Here is a 15803-nt window from a genome sequence, read left to right on the forward strand (position 1 = left end):
TCAAACATTGGTTTGGGTTTGTTTTTTTTTTTTCCCAATGAAATATAAAAACATCTTTTCCTATTTTTTTGGAGGGAAAGGAGGGGGCAACAATGTGACAGACCTTGAGTAGTAACTGTGTGACCGCTGTGCATCCTGCCCTGAGCATCCCTTCTGTAGACATGTCTCAGGAATCACAGGAGAGATGTGATTGCTTCTTCATGTCTTCTCCTGGACCTGTAAAAGCCTTCAGAAGCACAAAATACAGGCTGTTTGTTTTCATCAGAAACCTGTCATCCAGTATTTACAGAATCTACACAGATGCCCAAAAAGGGCAAGATGGCCATTACCCGTGGAAACACTAGATAGCCTATGTCTGATGTTAAAAATTTTCTACTTGTACATGTCTCCCCTACCCCCTTTTTTTTTTTTTGAGACAGGGTCTCGTTCTGTCACCCAGGCTGGAGTACAGTGGTGTGATCACAGCTCACTGCAGCCTCAACCCCAGGCTCAAGTGATCCTCCCACCCCAGCCTCTCAAATAGCTGGGACTATAGGTGTCTGCCACCATGCCTGGCTAATTTTTTATTTTTATCTTTATTTTTATTTTTTTTATTTTATTTTTTTGAGACGGAGTCTTGCTCTGTCGCCCAGGCTGGAGTGCAGTGGCCAGATCTCAGCTCACTGCAAGCTCCGCCTCCCAGCTTCACGCCATTCTCCTGCCTCAGCCTCCCGAGTAGCTGGGACCACAGGCGCCCGCCACCTCGCCCGGCTAATTTTTTGTATTTTTAGTAGAGACGGGGTTTCACCGTGTTAGCCAGGATGGTCTCGATCTCCTGACCTCATGATCCGCCCATCTCAGCCTCCCAAAGTGCTGGGATTACAGGCTTGAGCCACCGCGCCCGGCCTAATTTTTTATTTTTTACAGAGACAGGGTCTCTCTTTTTTTTTTTTTTTTTTTTGAGGTGGAGTCTCGCTCTGTCGCCCGGACTGGAGTGCAGTGGCCGGATCTCAGCTCACTGCAAGCTCCGCCTCCTGGGTTCACGCCATTCTCCTGCCTCAGCCTCCCCAGTAGCTGGGACTACAGGCGCCCGCCACCTCTCCCGGCTAGTTTTTGTATTTTTTTTAGTAGAGACAGGGTTTCACCATGTTAGCCAGGATGGTCTCGATCTCCTGACCTCGTGATCCGCCCGTCTCGGCCTCCCAAAGTGCTGGGATTACAGGCTTGAGCCACCGCGCCCAGCCGAGACAGGGTCTCTCTATGTTGCCCATGCTGGTCTCAAACTCCTGGGTTCAAGTGATCCTCCTGCTTTGGCCTCCCAAAGTGTTGGGATTACAGACATAAGCCACTGCATCCAGCCTATATGTCCCCATTTTTTTTTTTTTTTTTTTTTGAGACAGAGTCTCGCTCTGTCACCCAGGCTGGAGTGTGGTGGCCGAATCTCAGCTCACTGCAAGCTCCGCCTCCGGGGTTCCCATCATTCTCCTGCCTCAGCCTCCCAAGTAGCTGGGACTACAGGCGCCCGCCACCTTGCCCGGCTAGTTTTTTGTATTTTTTAGTAGAGACGGGGTTTCACAGTGTTAGCCAGGATGGTCTCGATCTCCTGACCTCGTGATCCGCCCGTCTCGGCCTCCCAAAGTGCTGAGATTACAGGCTTGAGCCACCGCGCCCGGCCTACGTCCCCATTTTTAAGTGCCACAAGTAGAGGGGGGTGTAGTTGCTGTTTTATAATTGGAGAAACTGAGGCACAAACAGGGCTAACAATTTGTTCTTCTGGGCTGTGGAAATAGCAGCAGCCTTAGAGCAATGTTTGTAGACCACACAGATTCAGAGCCTGTATACTCATTGCCTGACACTCTATTAAGGACTTTAAATACATTATCTCATTTGATCCAAACAGCAGTGCTGTGAGCTGATGACTATTATTAACTTCATCTTATAGATGAAGAAATAGAGGCTTACAGACTTTAACTAAATGGCCTAGGGCCTCCCAGCTACTAAGTGGCCAAGTCTGGAGACATCCCCAGGCATTCTAACTCCAGATATACCTAACCACTATGCCGTACTGCCTGGTTCACGTCCCCAGATCAAAGTCACCTTAGTCTACTATTTCTGCCATGAAATCCCCTGCCTGCTACCCTCTGGCTCTTTCTGGAAACTGGCTCCAGCCCTTGCTGAATGGAGGAGTACTGCTACCATATACTAGGAAACGAGGTGTGGCAAGTGTTTTAGAGTTGCTTGCAGACTATTTTAGCAATGACCACTCACTTCCCTGCACCTTTCAAATGACCTATGCTGGCTTATGTGTCCACCACCATGGCCCCGCACACACGCCTTCCTGGGAACGGCAGGCACTTGGCAGCTCTTCTGCCCCTTGCTCTAGGCAAGTTGTTTGGAATCAGGCCACTTTAAGAGAGGAATGTGGTGGCAGTTACTTTGCAAGCAGCTCAGTGTGACTATTGGTAAGGCACTGACATGCTGTTCAGTGGAACTTCTGAGTAGCCCAGTGACAGTGCTCAGAACTGGGGGTGCTCTTGTCCCGGGTGCTTCCAGATAACATTTGCCGTACTCTTTAACAGATAAGAGGAGAGTGTTATCAAACTGCAACACCTTGGGACACCTTCTGCAAGAAACCCTCTTCTAGTTCCATACGCTGGGGTTTCCCTTCTTCTGCAAATAGGTAAATGTGTGCTGTGTTAAAGAAAGACACCCCCCCCTCCAAAAATGTGGAATGTCAGAGGGCAGCTGGGAGATTGGACGTAGACATTTCCCTCTGACTCTGCCACTGGTCTGTCCCGGGAATGTTACTCACAATGTTTTCCTATCTTCTCTACGTCTGTGTCGATTTCGGGGAAAAAGTGCTTGGCAATCCTCACAAGAAATGTGGATCTGACGCAGGCTAGAGACCCAGTGCATTCTGTGTTTTGAAATCTCAGGGTGTGGATTAGCTGTGACCCTGAAGAGCCTCCTGGGCCTCCAGCACAGATCGTCTTTCTTTCCTGTTGCCTTTCTTGATGCTCTTGTTCCCTGGTGTTGAGCTGGAAGTGGAAGAATTCGTCTCAAATGATTTAAAAACTGTTTATAACCTCTCCACTCCTTTGATCTCCACATTCCTTCCTGCAGAGGGCTTGGGTCCGGCTCGGTTGACAGGGCAGTGATCACAGGAGGTAAGGGCAGGGGCTCTGACCCAGACTGCCTGTGTTTGAATCCTGGCTCTATCATTTACAGGCTGATGGACTGGGGCAAGTCACTGAACCCTCTAAGCCTCAGTTTCCTGACTTATAAAATAGAGATAAGGAGAGTGGCTTGCACTCAGGGTTGTTCTGAGGAGTCAGTGTAATGGGGTTTACAAAATCCAATTCCAGGCACAAGGTAAACTCTCAGTAAATATACAATGACAATAGCTTCATAGCTGGAGAAATTTACTTCCTATTAACTGGGTGAGGAAACTGAAGCACAGAGAAAAGCAGTTTTTCCAGCTGTGCCAATAAGAAATGTTTAAATTACCTTCCTGACTGTAAGCTCCTTGAGGATAAGGAATACATATATAGCATCCCTTTGGGAAATATTTGGTTAATTAAATTGATGTTTATAATGGTACTGTCTTGTATGGCAATAGCAGCAAGTTGTACAGGCCCTATCCACCTCTCTGTCCTGTGTCTCCTCCCTAGAGGACTCTGCTCTATTGCTGATCTCTCTTCTGTGTAGCCCAATGTCGATCACATCAACAGACTCCAGAAGTAAGGAGCTCAGTAAGTGTGTGTCAAATGTGAAGGGATGGTGAAGAAAGGGCTCTGTGGGTCACAGCTCAGCCAGGTGAGGTGTGTGAATAGGTTCTCTCCTACAGGTAACAAGAAGCTTCTTAGAATAGCCTCATAGTTCTTTTGGGGAACTGGTCCACTGCAATAATGAGTGCAGCTTTAATAATTCACTCCACGAATTCTGAGGTTGCATCTTACATGATTTCAGAATTACGTATTTGACCATGCCTTTGTGGCAGTCCTTGTAACTTTCAAGACTTTTGCTTTTTAGTATTTATAAAAGATGCTTTGAGACCTTTAAAGCATGAATCTAAACAAATGTCACAAAAAGTCTTTACTCTCTTGGCTTTTGCTTTCATAAGCAGGAAAGGCTCAAATAATGATGTTAGCATCATGGGGTATTCTCAATGGCCAGGAGAAAGGTGAGAAGTAGCCGATTCACTTGGAGGGATCTTAAGGTGGAAATGGGCCATTAGCAGTCTTTCCCCATCTTCTGAAAAGGCAGAGCTTTTCTTCTAAATGGGAACATCATGGAGCAGAGCACATAACAAACTCTCAGAAGACACGAGTTCAAGCATTGGTTCTGCCAAGAAAGGAACTTGATCTCTAAGTCTTAGTTTGTTTAACTGAAACTGAAATTAATAGTACCTTTCCCACCTGTCTCACAGGGTCATAAGCAGATCAGAGAGAAATTACAGGAGATAACTTTCTGATAGACATTGTTTACATAGACAATAAAGATCATCATCATTCCCTTTTATCAGCACCCAGCTCAGATGCCGTGTCTTCCATGAAGCCTTCTTTAATTTCTGTAGCTTAAAGTATTCTCTCTGACTCTGAAATTCTATGGCACTTATTTATGCCTCTCTCTTGACACTTACATAGCTCTATCTTGTTGTATCATTATTTATACCATGTGTTAGGCAACCTTAGGGAAGAATTCATAAACTTCCACTATAGAATCTTGCTCAAGAAAACTCTTGCATTATTTAAAAATAAATTACAATAATTATTTGACATTTTTCTCATCAGAGCAGTTTATGGCAATGGGACTGCCAGGTAGTAAGTGCTCCATAATTATTTGCTTTTAATCTTTTCATTTATGTTTATTTATATTTTTAGTTTTAATATGTTGCTTTTATGTATATCAAAGCATAATTTACGTACGGTAAAATTCACAAATTTCTATAGGTTTTGACAAATATATATAGTTGTATCACCACCATCAAAATCAACCTCCAAAATTCCCTCATGCTCCTTTCTGTCAACCTATTTCCCCAACCCTACAATCCTAACCCCTGGCAACCACTGATTTGTTTCTTGTCCCTATAGTTTTGCCTTTTCTAGGACAGCATATACATTTAATCAGACAGTGAGCAGCCTGTTCAGTCCAGCTTCTTTTGCTTAGCAGAATGCATGTGTGATACATCCATGTTGTGTATGTAACAATTCTTGCCCTTTTACCACTGAATAGTAGTCTGTTTTGTAAGTGTACCACAATTGGTTTATCTATTCACCAATCTGATGAACATTTAGGTTGTTTCCAAGTCTTAGTCAGTACAAATAAAGCCACTATAAATATTTGCATAGAGGCTTTTTTTTTCTTTTTCTTTTTTGAAACGGTTTCACTCATGTCGCCCAGGCTGGAGTGCAGTGGTGTGATTTTGGCTCACTGCAACCTCCACCTCCCAGGTTCAAGCAGTTCTACTGCCTCAGCCTCCCGGGTAGCTGGAATTACAGGCACACACCACCACCCCAGGCTAATCTTTGTATTTTTAGTAGAGATGGGGTTCCACCATTTTGGTCAGGCTGGTCTCAAACTCCTGACCTCAGGTGATCCAACCACCTTGGCCTCCAAAGTGTTGAGATTACAGACATGAGTCACCGCATCCAGCCCTAAACATTTGTATAGAGGCTTTTGTGTGAACATGTTTTCATTTCTCTCAGGTAAATACCTGGGAATGGAATTGCTAAGTCATATGGTAAATATGGTATGTTTAACTTTATAAGAAACTGTAGAACTTTTTTTTTTTAAGCCACTCTAATAGATATAGAGTGGTGCCTATCTGTGGTTTTAATTTACATTTTCCTAATGACAAATGAATTTGAGCACACTTTCATGTGCTTATTTGCTATTATATTTCTTTTTTTTGGTAAAGCATCTGTACAAATCTTTTGCTCATTTTAAATTGAGATTTTTTTATTGATGAGTTTTGAGTTTTTTATATATTCTGAATACAACTACTTTATCAGATACATGTTTTGCAAACATTCCTCCTAGTCTATGGCTTGTGTTTTCATACATTTTTAATTTTGGTGGTCAAATTGATCAAATCTTTCTTTTATGATACCTGATCTTTTATGGATTATACTTTTAGTGTTTAAAATGTTTTGCTTAACCCAATGTCACAAAGATTTTCTTCTTTTTTTATGGGAATTTTATGGTCGTAGGTTTTATATTTAGATCAATAATCCAATTTGAATTAATTTCTGTACATGGTATGAGGTATGGGTCAAGGTTCACTTTTTTTGCATATGGATATCCAGTTGTTCCAGTGGAATTTGTTAAAAAGACTGTGCTTTCTCCATCAAGTTGTTTTTGTACCTCTGTTGGAAATCAATTGGCTATATATGTCAATCTATCTCTGGACTCTATTCCATTGATATATATGTCTATCCTCTTGCCATACTATTCTATCTTGATGACTGTAGCTTTGTGGTAAGTCTTGAAATCAGGTAATGTAAGTCCTCCAGTTTGGTTCTTCTTTCAAAATGGCTTTGTCTATTCTATTTTCTTAGCTTTTCCATAGAAATTTTAAAAATCAGCTTGTTGACTGGACGCGGGGGCTCACGCCTGTAATCCCAGCAGTTTGGGAGGCCAAGGCGGGTGGATCACCAGAGGTCAGGAGTTCAAGACCTGCCTGGCCAACATGGTGAAACCCCATCTCTACTAAAAATACAAAAATTAGCCGGGCGTGGTGACAGGCACCTGTAATCCCGCTACTCGGGAGGCTGAGGGAGGGGAATCACTTGAACCTGGAAGGCAGAGGTTGCAGTGAGCCAAGATCGCACCACTGCACTCCAGCCCAGGCAACAAGAGCAAAACTCTGTCTCAAAAAAGTAAAAAAAAAAAAAAAAAAAAAAAAAAATCAGCTTGTTGATTTATCAAAAAAAGTTCTCCTAGGATTTTGACTGGCATTGCTTTGAGTTTATAGATCAGTTTAGAGAGAACTGACATCTTAACAACATTGATTCTTCCAATCCCTAGGCCTGGTATATTTCCCCATTTATTTAGATCTTTGGTTTCTTTCTTTAATGGTTTTAGATCTTGCCCATTTTCTCTTATATTTATAGGTAAGGATGTAATAGTCTGTAGGTTGCTGTTGTTGAGTAAATATTTGAATTCATGAGTATATAAAAGTGTCAACCTACTTGTGAGTGCTTGTCTTGGTTCCATAATTAAATACAAGATGCTAGAATAGGGTTGGAAAATTTATCAAATCTCTTGGTTATGAAGAGGCCAGCAGAAAGAATAAGAGGTCTGAGCCTCCAGGAGACAGGAAATCTGGACTTCATTCTGACACCCTCCCCAGGACATTCTTTAACCTTGGACAGCTTCTTCCCCCTGCCAAGGGTCTGCCTCCTAGCACAAGTTATACATTGAGAAGTCTGCATCTTTCAGGGATTCTCTTAGAAGAGCTGCCTTTCTTGCATAATTTGAAGGTGCTGAAAAGCCTGTCTGACCAGCCATTTCTCACCCATTGGCCTGATTTGGCTCCTAAATTTCCTCTTGCAAAGATGTCCCTCCTTTGAGTAATATATTTTATTTCCATAGGCCTTTATTCAGTTGTGTTCCTTGAGAGGGATACTCTGGCTCCTTAGGAAAGTGGATAGTTACATCTGTTCCATCCAATTAACATGTGCTAATTGAGTACCTACCATGTGCAAGGCACTTTTAAGACCTCCAGGGTGAAAATGGCATCCTTCCCTTCAAGGAGTTTACAACGAAAGGAAATTAGGTTGTCAAAGTCAATTTTGTTTCGAAGTAGGATAACCGGTAGGTCTGAAGGAGCACTGCTTGAGTCATTCAACTTGGAGATTAGGAGGGCAGGGATGTTTGAGGCAGGGATGAAGGAGAAAGAGGGTCACAGAAGGGCCAATGGGGAAATGACAATAAACCCCACCGACCGTACCCTTTTTTTCATTTTGCCATGACAGCATATTGAGCAGACCCACAAACTCAATACCGAGAGACACTGTATGTTACTTGTAAATAATACCCTGAGGCAATCTGTTACTATACAGTTTACACATTATTTTCATATAACTTCATTTAATCTGTGCAGCAGCTTTATGTGGTAGGTGGTGAGTGTATTAATTAGGGCACCCTAACTGCTCCAATAAAGACTCCAAAATGAAATTTTATCTTTTGCTCAAATCATAGGTTAGTATATCAGTGTAAATCGAAGGGGAGGCTTTGCTCCCGAAAGTCATCCAGGAAATTCAGTTCCTTCCACCTTATGGCCCCATCCTCTAGGTCCTAGGAATTTAGAGCAAAGAGTAAGAATGGTGGGGAAGATTTTATAGCTAAGACCTTGAAGTGGCGCACGTCATTTCTGCTCATTCAACCTCACAGCCTCTCCTAACCACAAGGACAACTGGAAGGTGCCTCCAAGCTGTGCGTGAAGAGAGCAGAATATGGATAATGGTAGACCCCACCAGTCTCCTTTTACAGGTAGGGAAACTGAGGCACAGAGTCATTAAGTGAGCTGTAGAAGAACACATCATTGCTAAGTAGGACAGGATTTCAACTTAGGTCTTCTGTTTAGAGAGAATGGGAATAATAATGGCAGTAATAACAATAATAATATCTAACAGTTTGTGAGTGTGGGTGGGTATTCAATAGAACATAAAGGCCTTAGTATGTTTCAGATTCCCTTTCTAGCTCTGAGCTCTGCAACACAATCCTATAAAGAGCCAAGTATCTCTCCTGAGCAGCAGAGTGACAGCAGGAGCTGGTAGCTGGTGGCTGCCTGTCAGCAGAGCCCACCACAGGGCTGAATCAACTCTAGTGGTGGAATGCTGCTCTCCCTGCAGACCTGGGAGATTGTGCACACCAGAAACTGACTCTGGGCTGGGTGAGGTGGCTGGTGCCTATAATCCCAGCACTTTGGGAGGCCGAGGCAGGCAGATCATCTGAGGTCAGGAGTTCGAGAACAGCCTGGCCAACATAGTGAAACCCTGTCTGTAGTAAAAATACAAAAACTAGACGGGCAAGATGGCGAGTGCCTGTAATCCCAGCTACTCAGGAAGCTGAGGCAGAAGAATCATTTGAACCCAGGAGGTGGAGGTTTCAGTGAGCAGAGATTGCACCACTGCACTCCAGCCTAGGTGACAGAGCGAGACTCTGTCTCAGAAAAAGAGAATGGACTCTGCAGTGCCTGAAGAAGCTGGACTTAATTTTGCTCAGTACCAAAGCTGCCTCTTGCAGGCACCTTCCCAAATGTTCCCAGGGGACAGCCCCACTGAGTCAGGCTAGGTATGCCGGCCAGGGATGAGAAAAGCTCTAGCCAGCACCTGTTCCCTCAGGAGTCCTTGTGGGCCCCAGCAACTTTTAAAAGATGAATTTTCACTTAATTCTTTTGAAAGCTCTAACATGAATGAATAAGTAAATTGGCACCCATAACTTATATATTATTTATAGGTTAGACTTTTAAAAAAGCTCTTTTTGTTTGGAAACCATTCTAAGACTGACATTTCTGTGACACGAGAAAGAAACTATAAAAGACTTCTCAACTAAGTAAGGTAGGGCTTCCCTGTCTAGAAAAGTTCTGCATGTGAAGCTGCTGCTTTTATCAATTTTTTGGGTGAGGAAATTGAGGTGTGGGTTGAGTCAAAGCTGTCCTAAGGGATTTCAAGATTTGTAGAGATTCGGGTGGGACACAGTGGCTCATGCCTGTCATCCCAGCACGTTGGGAGGCCAAGGTGGGTGGATTGCTTGAATCAGGAATTCCAGACCAGCCTGGCCAACAAGGTGAAACACCGCCTCTACAAAAAATACAAAAATTAGCCGAGTATAGTGGGACGTACCTGTAGTCCCAGATGCTTGGGAGGCTGAGGTGGGAGAACTGCTTGAGCCTGGGAGGCAGGGATTGCAGTGAGTGGAGATCGTGCCACTGCACTCCAGCCTGGGCAACGGGATTGAAACCTTGTCTCAAAAAAAAAAAAAAAAAGATTTGTAGAGTTGGTAGGAGTTTGGGCCCTGTTGCCACTGCCCATCCCTTTTGCCACACAGTCTAGCAGGAGAGGAAGAGGTGGTTAACAATGTGTGGTTGAGCCAGGCATGGTGGCTCACAACTGTAATCCCAGCACTTTGGGAGGCCAAGGCAGGTGGATCATCTGAGGTCAGGAGTTTGAGACCAGCCTGACCAATATGGTGAAACCCCGTCTCTACTAAAAATACAAAAATTAGCCAGACATCGTGGCGGGCACCTGTCCCAGCTACTTGGGAGGCAGAGACAAGAGACTTGCTTGAACCCAGGAGGCGGAGGTTGCAGTGAGCTGAGATCACGCCACTGAACTCCAACCTGGGTGACAGAGTGAGACTCCATTTCAAAAAAGAAACAAAAAAACAATGTGTGGTTGAGGCAGGAGGAGTGACAGGGACAATGTCAGGGCATTGATGATGAATCCACAGTGCTACTGCAACATGCTGTGCTTCCAACCTTCTCGACACCTTGACCTCCAAATTGGCCTCCACATGGTGTGTCCTCTGTGGGAACTGCTTTTATCTTCTTAAAAAGCAGCACTCTGTATTTCTCAATTCTCATCCATTTATTCAACAAATGATCTTTAGCTCATTTCATGTACCTGGCATTACGTTGGGCTGTTGGGATAAGAAGAATGAATAGGAATAAGAAGAATGAATATGGATGGTCCCTGACCTCAGGTAGCTTACAGTCAGTCTGGGAGAGACAGAGAACTAGACTATGCTGCTACAGTGTGGCAAGTGCATTGATGAAGATGAGCACGAGTGTGATGGGAACACTAAAGAAACACCCGACCTCTGCCTGCTGCAGGGGATGGTGGTAGAGGTGGGAGGTTTCCTTTTTTTTTCTTTTTTTTGAGATAGACTCTTGCTCTGTCACCCAGACTGGAGTGCAATGGCCCAATTTTGGCTCACTGCAACCTCTGCCTCCCGGGTTCAAGTGACTCTCCCACCTCTGCCTTCCCGAGTAGCTGGGGCTACAGGTGTGCACCACCATGCCCAACTAATTTTTGTATTTTTAGTAAAGCCTGTGTTTCACCATGTTGGCCAGGCTGGTCTCGAACTCCTGACCTCAGGTGATCCACCCGCCTCGGACTCCCAAAGTGCTGGGATTATGGGCGTGAGCCACCGCACCCAGCAGAGATGGGAGGTTTCTTGAAGGAAATGAGGCTGGGCTGAGTTCTGATAGAGAAGAAATTATTCTGTAAAGGAGCGAGAATTTTTCGGGCTTAGGGAACAGCATGTGCAAAGAACATGTCCAGAGAGAGCCAGGGACCTAAATGGAGTTCCTATGGCTGGATGTAGGATTGGAGAAGTTGGGGGGAAGGATTGGATGGAAATAGTAATCAGGGAGGGACTAGATCACAAAGAGCTTTGTCTCTGATTTATTATGGGTTTTAAACTCCCTTCTGAGATAGAGAAAAGCTGTTAAAGTATGTAAGTGATGTTATATTTGTATTCTAGGATGACCTTTCTGGCTTCAGTGTAGAAAATGGGCTAGTGTGGTAGGCCAAAGAACAAATATAGATACAAAGACCAACAGAAACCACTAGACTTGAGAAGGCAGTGGCCAGAAGTGTGGGGAGCAGTGGAGATGGAGAAGAACAGAGATTGGAGAGATAGAAAAGGGGCTGGTGTGATGAGAGGGAAGAAGGGCATGGAGCACGATCTGAGGTTTTGGTGTGGGCCACTGGGATGTTGACAGACAGGAAGCAAGGCAGGAAAAATGGGAAAAGGATGAGCATAGATTCCACTGGGGGTTAGGGTAAACATGAGGGGCTTGTGGGCTTTCTAGGTGGATGTTCTGAGGGCGGGTGGACACGATGAATTCAGAATATTTGAAAGTCATTAGCATAAGATGGTAATTCAAGTCATGGGAGTGAAGGAAAGAGCCTAGGAACAGTATGTAGACAGAGGAAGAAGTGGAGGGGTCCAGGAGATAACTTGGGGGACCATCACTATTTAAGAGACAGGCCAAGGAAGAGATAGCCTACAGAGAAGGCCAAGGAGGAAGGGCCAGAAAGTTAAGAAGGGAACAAGGAGTGTGTCCTGGAAGACAAAGGAAATGATTTCAGAAAATTTTGGAATGGCTGACAGAGCCTAATGCTGCTAAGTAAGATAAGACCTGAAAAGTATCTCCCGCTTTAAGTAACAAGGAAGGGAGGTATCAGCTATTTTGGCAAGAATAGCTTTATGGAAGCTAGATTTCAGTGAGTTGAGGAGTGACTTGAGGATGGGATGAAGAAGCTAGAAGCTACCATGAATATAGATAAGTACACTGTATCTATTTTTACCTCTGGAGTGGAGGGCTGAGGTCATCATACTTCTCAGTTCATCATCATTTTCCAGGCAAGGCCCTTCTCTGTGGTTGGTTGATTGATTGATTTCCTTTTATTTCCATTTTCCTTTTCTATTCTCTTCACTCCACATAAAGACAACCATTTTTATATGTTTAAGAGTTTTCTTTTAATTTGCATATGTCCTTGTATGGGTATTGGCTTATATGCACATATTTTTAAATTATGCCAATGATGTTACAGATCTCATTCTGTTTCCTATATGTTTTGTTCAGCACTGTTTCTATGATCCCCCAGCATTGCTATGTGCACTCCACATGTTCATTCACTGCATTTTATCTGGCCCTGCCCCAGTGGTGGACGCGCAGGTTATTTCCACCTGCCAGCCACCACAATCAATGCCTCAGTAAACATTCTCGCATATGTCCCCTTCTAGACCTCTGAGAGTAGAGTCACACTTAGCCTGCCTGAGTCCTGGCAGACAGCCCGCCAGAATGGCTGGGCCAGTCCACACTCCCGCCAGCAGTGCACAAGGCAGCCCCTTTCCACATCAGCATCTACGTTCAGCATGACCCAGCTTGCTAATGTTTGCCTGTGGGATCTCCTTGTTTTAATCTGCATTTCTCAGGTTACTCATGGGCTTGAGTATCTCTTCTTAGGGTTTTAGCTTTTTAGGTTTTCACTTCTATGAATTACCCATTCATGTCCTTGGCAACTTTGTCAAGAATTTTGGCTCTGAAAGAAAGGAGAGAGAAGATGGCAAGAAGGACTTTTGCTAAAGATGGGAAAGACCTGTGCATGTGAAAATGAAGGCGGAAGAGAGAAAAAGCTAGAGATTCATGTTTCTCCCAGGATTTGAGGAATGGGCAGCAGGAAGGAATGCAAAGATCTGACCTCCCTTGGCAGTGCCAGTGAGGTTGATGGGAGGAAGTGGCAGTGAGGTTGGTGGGGAGGAAGTGAGACTGAGGAGGGGGAGTCGGTGCATGTGTCACCACCAGCTTTCCCTGAGCCCATCTTGCCTGCCCCCTCCACTTGAGGGGGAAAAGAGGCAGCCGGGGATCCGTGGGGTTGGATAGGAGAGAAAAGGCAACCTCACTCAGATTCTGAGAACATGATATACATGTGTTTCTAAATGTTTGAAAATTGTTTTTGTTTTAAATTTTAAGGGGATGGGAGAGGTAGCTAAATATCAGGGTATGGGATGTGGCATAAATAAAGTTGTCAAGGCACATGACACCATGGTGGGGACAGGGGCCATGTGAGCCCTCCTGACTAAAGCAGAGTTCACATAAAGGAGAGTGTGAGCTCAGCACCAAATGGTGCAGGACTTTGGACTGGACTGCATTGCTGAAAGCATACAGAGTAGGGGTGTGTCAGCATGAGGGGCCATGCAGGAGGGACTGTGAAGGGACTGAGTACAGACAGAGATGGACCAAGTGGGAAGAGATGAGGGCCTGAGCAAAGTAGAACTTTAAAACATGAAGAAATGACGAATGAAAGACCCTGTCAGAGGCTTAATGACTAGCCTTGGTGATTAATAAATATTGAATAAACACTCAGTACATGTACATGGGATAACTGAGTATGTGGGTCAGGGAATATGATGGGATAGAAGGCTTTAAAAAGGCTCTGGAAGGCAGAGGTTGCAGTGAGCCAAGATCGTGCCACTGTGCTCCAGCCTGAGCAACAAGAGTGAAACTCTGTCTCAAAAAATAAAATAAAAATAAATAAATAAATAAAAAGACTCCAGAGTTTGAGATCAGGTCTGTAGGATGAGGATAATATTTACTGAGCACCTACTAAGTCCCAGTCCCAGTACTAGGCACTGGAGTACAATAATGAAAAAGACAGACATGACAGACATGGCTGCTGCATATAAGGAGCCTATAGTCTAGGCACTGAGAGGAAAAGAAAAAAAAAGAGAAAACAGACAGATACATGAATAATTACAATTATAATAAGTTCTATAGAGTTAAGCAGATTGTCAAAAAGACTGAGGCTAACAGAGCGGGGAGCTACCTTAGAGAGGGTGACCAGGGAGGACTTCCACAAGAAAGCCATGTCTGAGAAGAGACCTGAGGAATGAGAAGGAGCCAGACATGCAGAGATGCTCCAGAAAGTGTCTGGGGCAGTGGGCACAGCATGCACAAGAGCCCTGAGCTGGGGAGGACATTTCAAGTTTGAAGAACTGGAAGAAGGCTGGCAGGTTACCTGTAGGAGGTGTGGGGAGATGAGCTTGGAGAAGATGGGAAGGACCTTAGGACCATGGGAAAGGGTTGACTTTTATTCTAGGTTCCAGTTGTGCCTAGGGCATATGACTGTATTTTACAAATTTAATTTATTATTCACTGCCAATTTTATCAAAGTTTTTATTATACAAAATTTCAAGCATAAAAAGTAGAGAGAATAGAATCATGAACCCCCATAAGTAGATCACTCCAAGCCAATAACCAACAAGTGGTTTCCCACTTGTTTCATCTGCTTCTTATTTTGCTGAAGCACATTTAAACAAATCCCAGACATCATATCATGTCCCCTACTACATTTTTGAGCATTGCAAAAAAAACTTCATTTTCTTACATAACCATAATGCCATTATCACATCTAACACAATTGACTAATTCCTAGGTACCAATCAATATTGAGTCTGTAATTCAGATATCCCTGATTGCCTCACGAATGTGTTTTTTTTAAATTCAAGATCCAAACAAGGTGCATTGTATTTGATTATTACATCTCCTGAGTCTCTTGATCTACAGCAGTCCTCACTCCCTGCCTCTTTTTTGTCTGTTTTAATGCCTCTGACTTGTTGAAGAAGCCGAGTCAGTTGTCTGCAGAATGCCTTACATTCTGGGTTTGTTTCTTTGCTTCCTCATATGGTTATTTATCTTGATTTCCTATAATTCTTATAAATGGGAAGTTAGCTCTAAAGCTTAATTATTAATAAATTCAGGTTCAACTTTTTTGGCAAGAACATCGTAGGTCATGATGTCCTTCATGTTGCGGCATGTCAGGAAGAACACGTGTCTGATTGTCCTGTTCTTGGTGATACTAAGATTCATCAGTGAGTTTGGGTGTTGAAAACTTGATCCCTCCATTGGAAAGTTCACCCATCAACCTATTATCTGATGGGTTTTTAAAATCTTTTCTGAATCAGTTATTACATTATAAATATCATTTCAATGATGATACCAAATAAATTATTCCAATCTATTCTTGACTATTTCCAATGTTGAGACCCCACTACCTCCTGCAGTTTTCATCAGAGAAGAGAGAAATTACTATAGATATTCTGCAAAAGTCCTCATGGCAGAAGAGAAATTGGGCATCCAACTTTTCAACTCAACTGCCATAAAATGTTACTTATTCTGGGAGAGGAGGGCAGTGGCTGTCTTGAAAGAAGTGAGTTGGGAGAGATAAGAGGAGGTAGGACTGGGTCACAAGTTTCTGTAAGTGTAGATATTGAGCCCAAGAACCCCCATAGAGGATAATGTTTGA

The 15803-nt window shown here is 43.7% G+C and overlaps 1 protein-coding gene across 2 annotated transcripts in view; it reads left to right on the forward strand.

The window, feature by feature from the left end:
- The window catches only part of SPTB (spectrin beta, erythrocytic), a 138384-nt gene that overhangs the window by 36963 nt on the left and 85618 nt on the right, over nt 1-15803 (forward strand). Inside the window, exon 2 of one of the 2 annotated variants that reach the window (XM_033187735.1) lies at nt 2559-2659. The exons of the other annotated variant lie outside the window; for it this stretch is intronic. The gene's annotated coding sequence lies outside the window, so the exon portion shown is untranslated. The remainder of the gene's footprint in view (nt 1-2558; nt 2660-15803) is intronic. 2 annotated transcript variants of the gene reach the window in all.

This window comes from Trachypithecus francoisi, unplaced genomic scaffold (assembly GCF_009764315.1).
Source record: "Trachypithecus francoisi isolate TF-2019V2 unplaced genomic scaffold, Tfra_2.0 Lachesis_group3, whole genome shotgun sequence".
Lineage (NCBI taxonomy): Eukaryota > Metazoa > Chordata > Mammalia > Primates > Cercopithecidae > Trachypithecus > Trachypithecus francoisi.